The sequence below is a fragment of the Vespula pensylvanica genome, chromosome 8 (assembly GCF_014466175.1).
Source record: "Vespula pensylvanica isolate Volc-1 chromosome 8, ASM1446617v1, whole genome shotgun sequence".
NCBI classification, from domain to species: Eukaryota; Metazoa; Arthropoda; class Insecta; order Hymenoptera; family Vespidae; genus Vespula; species Vespula pensylvanica.
In genome coordinates, this window is record NC_057692.1 from 3,864,754 (window position 1) to 3,874,753 (window position 10,000).

At 38.3% G+C, this 10,000-nt stretch overlaps 1 protein-coding gene across 2 annotated transcripts in view; it reads left to right on the forward strand.

The window, feature by feature from the left end:
* The window catches only part of LOC122630920 (aryl hydrocarbon receptor protein 1), a 111,367-nt gene that overhangs the window by 1,035 nt on the left and 100,332 nt on the right, over window positions 1–10,000 (forward strand). The window lies entirely within an intron of this gene.

The window sequence follows — 10,000 nt, forward strand, 5'->3', positions numbered from 1 at the left end:
GACGTTTCTAAAGACATTAGACAGTCGTTAATCGACGACGACGAACATGTGCTAGGTATTCACAACCTACATGATTTTTTTCTTTCATTCTTTTATTTATTTATTTATCTTCTTTCTTTCTTTTTTTTTTTTAAACGATAATTGCCAATTATTAATTCTACGACATTCAGAATCGATCAACGAACTTACTTTTTTGATATCTATTATTTGACATCCACGTGCACACACACAGACATATATTTTCTTAAGAATAATAGCTAATCATCATTAAATCTTATCAATTTGATCGAGCATTAATACTATCAATCGCATAATTTTTTTTTTTGTTTTCACATAATAAACATCTTACTGAGATAAACAATTATCTTGAAAAACGAGAAAGATATTAAAATTCATGAAAATCTCTCGAAGTTGTCTGTCGCACACACCTATACACATGTTACAAAATTTTTGAAACGATAAGGCTCGATTCGATCGAGTCGAACGTTTTAACAAAATTAATTGACGAACCTGGCAATTTTAAATGTCTACTACTGTGTAAATATTTTTTTTCTTTTCTCTTTCTCTTTTTTTTTTCTTTTTTACTTCTTGAACATTGTAGAAACTTACTCGCGAGATATTGTCGTTTGAGAAATTCAAGTAATCTATGGCAATCGAGTAAAATCCTTTAATCCTTTAGCAACGGTATATTATCGGTTTATTATTTTCTTCCTTTTATATTTATTATTATCATTCGTTCGTTTACTTACTCTACGTTCGTGCAAACACGTGCTTCTCGTTTGGCCGCTAGAACGAAAGCACGTGCTTTATAAATCGAAGGAATTACACGTACACCCTCGTGCGTATCGAACGAAAGAAGATACGTTCGTGTAGAGTCGGTACTAAACTTAAGCCGACGGCAACATAATGCGCGCTTGATTACGAAGGAATGGGAAATTAAACGTTGGAATAAATTTTCTAGAAATTTTTCCACGTTGCTTCTATGTCTGCCTTTTTTTCTCTCCGTTCTTTCTTTTTTTCTCCTTTTCGAAACTATCGAGATCTCAACACTGGAGGTATTGGAGTGGGTGGATGGGTGGGGGGGGGGTGGAAAGAGGGGGAGGGGTAGTATTCGATTCTAATACGCATATAAACAGTGAAGACACTTCGATCGAAAAATTATATAAATCTAATAATTTTTACTTAGCTCCGATTTAAATAGACAAACGTTATTTTCTTAATCGACGAAAGAACGATCGTCGCGATATCAATAAATAATGATATATTATTAATTCTTAATAATCAAATGAATGATGTTAGATCAGATCGTTCGAAATATTTCTAATTTATTTCTCGAACGCGTTAACAGAACGAACACGTATCCATCTACGCGTGTTAACTACCTACTTATCTACCCGTAGACGTAAGTAAGTACTTACTTACTTGGTTGCTTCTTTGCTCGCTTGCTTGCTTACTTCCTTAGTTGCTTACCTATGGTCGAAAGTTTTTTTGTTTTGAAATTTGACTACGTGAAAGAATCGTTTCACAGAATGGTTATCTCGTTCAAGAAGGTATCCTGTCGAGGATACATTCGTAAAGAGAGCTAGCTCGTGATCTCTCAAGGATCACGAAGGAACGTAATGGAGTTTTAAACGGTCTTTGGAGGTGTAGGTACTCTAGAGAGGCAACGGATCGTCGATCCTTTCTCTCTTCTCGTCCCTTATACTTCGGCTTTCGTTTGATACGTTAAAGAAGAAAGGGAAGAGATAGTCCAGACGTATTCCATCCAATGGGGAATGCCTCGAGGCTTTCTACATGCCTGATTCATCTTTTGCTTCCTCGGCTCCTTCGGTTTACATCGAGGCGTCGATCTACGAAGGAGTTCTTCCCTGAGGCCACGAGGAACTTCGATCGAAACGTTTGCCCTTTTCGAAAAGGTAGGCTAGTGATTTTCCCGTCAACGAGGAACACAATATTTGATCTTTCTTACGTGAAATTTGCTAGGTAAGAAAAACAAAAAAACCAAAGGAAGAAGGAATAAAAGAACAAAAAAAGAAAAGGAAAGAAGTCAGGATTCGATCGAAGAATACGAAAAGATAATCGCACGTAGGAAACTTCTTTTTCTCTCTTCTTTCTTTTTCTTTCTCTTTCTCTCTTTCTTCTATTTTCTTTTCGTCGCGAATGACAATGAAGGAAGATTTATCTTTAACGATCCGCGGTATTTGGTTGTAACGAGGGCAACACCGGAGTTTCCCTAAAATTTTCGATGGTTCGAGGAAGAAGTTGCCTTGCGATGCACGCCGCGCTCTTGCCGTTGCCTAATGACAGCAGCTTCTATAATTTGGAGTTTTTGAACGAACGGCTAAATTACCGGCGAACCAAGGGATTACTGTTATTACACGCGGCCGCGGACTCAGTCGAAAGCTGATTATACTTTAGTCAGTCTCTCTCTTGATCTTGACTCTCGTTCGACTGTCAGCTTCGCTCTCGTTCGCCCTTCTCGATCCTACAAGAGAGACGACGGCACGAGAAACGACGGGCCCTTAACTTTAATTCCACTTTTCTGTGATCGTCGAAACGATTCGTTAACCTACCTTGCAAATACTATTTTCTCATTTCCTTTTTCCTATCACTCCACCGCACTCTTACTCTCTAACTCTCTTCTCATCCATCCCTTCCTCCTCTTCAACGTTTCGATCTTTGTTCTTCAAAATTATCAATTTTCTACCTTCTCGCGTCACAGACTTATTCTACGATCAAATTTATTTATTGTGTTTATTGTGAAAATATCTTTCCATGATCGATCGTAATATATATTTGTGTTCGCCTATTTAGATCTTACTCTTTCTAAAATTACATAGATAAACGTAATTTTCCGTTTAATTCTAAAAACGTTTTAAGGATCCAATGAGCCGATTGAAATTGTTTATCTATCGTCAATGGTATTTCAAAGCCATTAAGACGAGAGCACTTAAAACTCAAGCCGCAGCGTAGTAGCCCGATCATTCTCGTTCCATGGACGCGCGGTCGGCCACGTTTTGGCTGATTAGTTCTTAAGTAATTGCCGTGCATCCTTATGACCTTATAACGTGAGTTTATAGCCTTGTAATGAACCTGCTTCCAAAGACGTTAGCCTCGCTTAAGCCGAACTTGCTGCTGTTATACGCTTACCATAAGATACATATTACGGTTCGCCGTGCTCATATCGATTTTCAAAAAAATAAAATCGTTCACTATACTCAGCCGCCGATGGCGTTACGCAAAATTATCCTGTACTTATTGTTGTTATTGTTGTTGGCGTCATCGTTATCGTTTTTCATTATATTATCACCAAGGACCAAAGAGTCAATCGTGTAGATAATTGTCTTCGATGGGTGACCCTTTCTTTTATCTATTTTTCTGTTCTTTTTTTTTTCTTTCTTTCTTTCTTTCTCTTTTTACTTCACCTCGGTCCACTTTTTTTTCTCTTTTTTCTTCTTCTTTTTTCCTTTTTCCGTTACTCTCATTCAATCAAAGAAGAAAGAGAGAGAGGGAAAAGGAAAAAAAAAAAGAATAAAAAAAAAGGAAAGGAAAGAAAAAGAAGAAACGAAAAAAAGAAAATGTGTCGCGGGAAGGTACGAGAGGAGAAGAATTTCATTCTCGGTATTAATCGAGGATATAATTTACCTACTCTTTCCACGTTGCAACGTTGCAGCCTGTAATTTAATAGACTCGCTTTACGTTAGTCAGAGCCACGATGCGTTTCGCCCCGTGTACAGCGTATAGCCGATTCGCGACAAGACCATTACTCGCGGAAGAGTCATAACTCCCGTAACCCGCCGTTCCAAACAGATTTAACACCTCGTATCCAATTATGATTGGTGCTCCATTATGTTTATACCTGTGCGTTACGTTACTGCTTCCGAAATGAAGATTCCCTCGTCTGCATCTTAAAGAAATATAATATGCTTGTGACAAACGCTGGAATTCAACGGAGCTGAATTATTTCAATACTTCATAACATACAAATCTTATTCGCACAAAGTATCGCATGTTTCAATCGTATAGACGACGAGCAAATAATTATTTTCGTGCGAGTGGATGAAATAGAAAAAGAAAAAGAAAAGAAAAGAAAAGAAAAGAAAAGAAAATGACTCCGCGAGTATTCTTTCCTTTTGTTTTGTATTTTTATTTCATTTTGTTTTTTTTTTTTTTTTTTCATCGTCAACAAACTTCTATCTCATCTAATATTTGAGATAGGACCTTGTCGATTAATAGAACAATGATCGTTGGATATTACCGATACGCACTGGCTATGAAAGTGTAAAAACGATTCGAGTTGAACGGTGGTGCGTTCGATCTTTCGGCGTTCCAGGAGTGCTGAATGGGCCTCACAGCAAGAAATATCCGTCCTCGTGGTTACGGCACCGTGAATAGAGCCATAACGAAGTGAAATGTGCAGGTGAATTTATGCTCCAGGAACGGAGGAGCCTCTTAGGCAGCCGTAGCTCGAACAGGGGACCAATAGTAGGTATCGAAGGATCTTTCAAACGAGAAAGAAAGAAAGAAAGAAAGAAAGAAAGAAAGAAAGAAAGCAAGAGAGAAAAAGAGAGAGAGAGAGAGAGAGAGAGAGAGAGAAAGAGAGAGAATTTACTTGGAAAGAAAGAAGAAACGAGTTTGATTTTCTTTGAAAGTATATAACATATGCATATATAATACATACGTATACTTACTCATCAGGTTCATTGATAAAAATATCAGAATAGAATTACAATCCCGGTGATAATCGAATCTTAAATTATATTAGAAAACGAGATAAATCGTCAAACTTCTGGCTATAATATCTCGTTAAAAGGAGAAATCATTCTTTTTGGGACTTTTCGAAGCATGACAATCGAGTTAGAAACGGTATCGAGTACTTGTCGAAATCCGTTTAAATTCTTATAGGGGTAGTTTCAGCGTTAGAGTTGATTCGCGTTCACACGTCGCGAGAAGTGATAGTCTTTCTAGCCTTTGAAATTTCATTCGGAAAGAGGCGGCCCTGTGTGTCGGTTGGCAACGATGTATCTCATCCGGATTTGGGCCCGGACTCGAGGCAAGCAGGACCGGTACGGCGCTGTGTGTTTAACTATTCAATAATTCATCCCGCCATTCATCACCAACGAAGTGTAAAATTTATCTTATTTTTATGTATTGGCCCCCTCCAGTTCGCCCCCACCATGAATCAAACTCTTATTAGTCTCGATTTGTTTGCTGAGCGCGCGCGCGGCCGAGATCTCTCTCTCTCTCTCTCTCTCTCTCTCTCTCTCTCTATCTTCTTCTTCCTCTTCTTTTTCTTTTCTTTTCTTTTTTAAAGTCCTCTGGAAAAAAAATAATAATAATAAAAAAAAAAAAAAGAAAGAAAAAAAGAATATGAAAGAAATAAAAAGAAGAAATTAAGAGACGAAACTCTCTATGAAAGTAGACAGTTTAAACTTCTCACGTATCGTTCGATCGTTTTCTCGTAATTTTCGAAGATCGATAATTAATCATGTCGTTCAGGATAAATTATTCGTTCTTTCTTTTTCATTTGAGAAGACGACGAGGGGTAAGAGTGACATAGACGTTTGGTCCTCGATTAGAGAGAGAGTCACAGGTAGTAAGTAGATACTTACATACGTAGATATAACATATATACTTCCGGTGGCAGGAGTTCCAGGGTATATCTCATTGTCATTACGTCACTAGACTCTGTCATTTGCTTTTTTCAAGCATCCGTTTTTCTCACCGCGGGATACACGAGGGCTTGATGATCGTAATTATAGACGAGCCGTTGTAAAGAAGGCAGGCAGGACGAAAGGACGGATGGACGGATGGACGGACGGCGGATGGACGGACAAACGGACGAACGAACTGACGGACTGACGGACTGACAAACGGACAGAGTCTAACGCAGCTGCGCACACATGTCCACGCGTGGTGCGATTTATTTCGACTTTAGCTTTAGTTTCGTTTCTCTCTCTCTCTCTCTCTCTCTTTTTTTTTTTTTGCGATATCCACGTCGAACACGTTTTCTTATTAATTTATTAACGAGAGAGAAAGAAAAGGAGGAAGAGAACGGTAAAGGGAGGAAAAAGAAAAAAAGGTCTCTGTGTTTATCAACGTCCGTCAATCAATAATAATAATAATAATAATAATAATAATAATAATAATAATAATAATAATAATAATAATAATAATAATGAAAATTCAAATAACGTTTCAACGGTAACACATGAGATGAACTTCAATGAAATCGAAATGATTCTTTTATCGCGAAATGAAAACCAAATTTTTATACGCGATGCATAGAAAGAAATAGAGAGAAAGAAAAAGAGAGAGAAAGAAGAGAGAGAAAGAGAGAGAGAGAGAAATTGAAGGTAGGCGTCAGAATCTTCAACGTCAGGTTCCTCGTTGCATCCCGTCATTTTGCTATCCGCTCGTTTCGGCAGAATTTGCATTTCAAGCAACGCAAAATTGGGCGGCGCAAAGATAGAGCTAATGCTCGCGGGGCGGTCCGCAGCGCCGTGTAAAGACAGGGTATACCTGACAATTCCGGCTTCATCATCGTCTACGCGCTTTCACATCGACTTTTCATTTTCTTCTGCATCGGGTAAACGAATATAAGACGAACAGGACGGACGGTTCCTTCGAGCTTGCCCGAAGCCATTACGAATTACCGAATTACGAGAATTACGTATCGGAAGCATGGTTAAAAATCAATTTGTCCGAGGGATTCGTAAGATAGATCTTTCTCTCTCTTTCTCTCTCTCTCTCTCTCTCTCTCTCTTTCTTCGTGTATTCTTGGCTGTTAAATGGCGTATCGCTTCAGTTTTGCGCGGGTGAGTTTACATTTTGAAATTTAACCAAAAGGAAAGAAAAAAAGAACAAAAGAAAAAGTATAGCTACCCTACACGTTTTCGCGCGCTTTTTCTTTTCATGGATAGTAAGGTTATATGTCGAACTGATCAGTAGTATATTATTAGCTTGCCTAGAGGTTAGCTTCGAAGATTACACGTCTGCGATCGAGTTTCGTCTCTCTCTCTCTTTCTCTCTCTCTCTCTCCCTCTCTCTCTCTCCCTCTCTCTCTCTCTCTCTCTCTCTGTCTCTCTCTCTTTCTCTCACTATCACGAATTAGTAAAAACAGATTCTATCCCAAATTTACATATCTACGTACCTACATAGATATATTCCGCAACGACGAATAGAGCTCGATCGATGACGATGACGTCCGTCCATCCATAAGTTTTAGCATCGTATAGCAACATCCTGTAGGGTACCTTTATCGCACAACTCAGTGATCGATGCTACTCGTTTGAAAAATCGTCTACTTTTAAGAATAATCGGTAGACGCGGTTTGCAACCTGATAGTCGTGTCGTGGTGTGTGTGCGCGCGCGCGATGTGACCGATCCAGTGTTGCCATTTTAGAAGTTTTCCGCTGGAGTTCTCTCTTTTTCGAGAAATCCGAAGGATTTCAGTATCCATCCGATAAACTGGAACGTTCCTTGAGATTGTAGTTACTTCCATGGTTATTTCTAACTATATCAAGCTATTTGATATCTTACATACAGGCTATACATCTATACATATATACATATATATATATATTCCTTTCTTTTTTTTTAATTTTTATTTTCCCTTCACTCGGGACACATCTTTCGACTTAGTTACCGACGATATAAACGGTGCAAATTGTATGATATCAAACTAACGCGTCGTTGCCCCTCACTGTTTTCCAAGATGGCGGATGTATGCTCGTTTTCTCTACTACCATTCGGTGCACGGCTCCGCCAATTGGATACGTCCGGTCTCCCGGTCCGAACGAAGGTGTCCGATCGATGTGGAAGTTTTAAACGTGAGCGACGATCCGCGTCGAAATAGATTAGTCTCGGGGAACGATTTATCCAAATGTTAAAAAATTATCCCATATTACGATGCGGTGTCGATTATTATTTCGATTTACGATCACTTTTAGTACGATCCTTAGTGTATTCCTTCATAAATACGACGGCCATTTTACCGGAGCCATATTGTTTTAATTCGTAAGTACTAACCTAATGTATTACGACAGGTAACTTGCAAATTGAAGATAGTTGATACATGCGATATACAAATATACATATACATATATATACCTATATACATACGTACATACATATATCTCCTAATATTTCTAAAGACGATCAAATCGAAAGCGACGAAATCTTAATAAGCCAGTTAAGTTAGATAATAAATGCGACTATTAGCAAGATGCGAGAAGCGAGAAGAGTCGGAGATAAAGTATGAAAGGATGTGCAGCAAGCAGCTAAGTGGCTACTCGTCTCTATCGCTTTCGTGCGTCCCACACTGTCGCTTGGTTTCGATTCACCAAGTATATACGTGTGTGTTCGTACATGTGTGTCCGTCTGTCTGTTCCGTTTCCCTCTGTACGTGTGTAAAGAACAATAAAGGCGTACACGTGCGAACTTAGAAAGGGAGGGATTAGGTAGGTACAAGGCACGAATGCCTTGTCGTTGTTGTTCTTGTTATTGGCTCGAACTTCGATCGTTCACTTTTCCTTCACGTTGCCAACTCCTTTTCGTTCGTCTTCTTTTTACGTAGTTATGTACTTACTTACTTAGTTACTCTTAATATACCTATATCTATATGTATACGTAACATATTTACTCGCTATATGTAATACACAAATGGATACACACACATATATTCTATGGTGAACATTATAGAATCGTCGAATTCCGCGATTCTTTACACCGCTCGCGTGTGCTCGCACTTGGAAAGTTTCTTACTCGTCTAGACATCGGAATTGCTCTCTCTCTCTCTCTATTTTTCTTTCTCTCTCTCTCTCTTTCTTTCTTTCTTTCTTTCTCTCTCTCTCTCTCTCCCTCTCTCGCGGGCGCACACGTTCCGCGTTTCTACTAGGTATACTATTTGTTTTGCGAATCGACTATGAAAGTGCTTTGGACGCGTACTAACTTCTTATCGCTTAGGTTCGACGTTAAATCATAATGATATCATTACGGACCATACATACTGGCGCTTGGCAGCTATAGTAAATATAGCCGATAATAAAACGTTCTGGACTATCTATATCGCCGTGATACTATAGCTTCCTTAAATAATAAATATCACGCGTCTAGTACTATACTTACACGATTGTGTCGCTTGCTGCTGTTGTTGCTGTTGTTATCGTCGTCGTTGTCATCGTTGTTGTTATTTTTCCTACTAGGGTTGGTTGTCCTAAAGAAAGCAACGATCTCGTTGCACAATGCACAAATTCGCGTTGGTGTAAAATTCTTTGCTTTTTTTTTTTTCTTTTTTTTTCTTTTTCTTTTTTTTTTAAAGCTCACTGACGAATTAACCAACTTCACGCCTACTTTACTTTGAGAACGTTTCGCACGAATAAAACCACATAGTACTTACTTACCTACGTAGTTAAGTACTTACCTAGATACGTGTATACGTTCAATCGAAAGTGACACATCAATTTTCTAAACTACTCTACATGTGACTGACTACGAATGGAGTACCTTTAGTAGCAAACTTTTTCTCTCTTTTCCTATATTTTTTCTCTATTTCTTTACGTAGGTAAGTAGGTACATAGGTAGATAGGTACTTAGATAAGTACTCGATATCGTTTCTCGACGATACAAAAGACTTTATTTTCATTCGTATTAGCTCCGATAAGTATTAGATTTAATGTAAAACGTAAGGTAACGTAACGTAACGTAAAGATTAATTCGATTAGTTACCTGATCAAGATCTGACGAGAGAATGTATATATTTATTTAACGAATAGATATATATGTCCGTCGCGCTTCGGTGTAAACGTTTACAATCTTGAAACTGAATCGCTATTACTATGAAATTCGTAGTATCATGTGGTTTCGTTGATATATGTATGAATTATCTAGGTGACCTTCCTTCGAACCCATTACACGATTGTAATAGCACGATTATATTACGTACGTATGTATACAAGATATATGCAAGTTAAGTGTATACAGCGACCTGCTAGTTTTG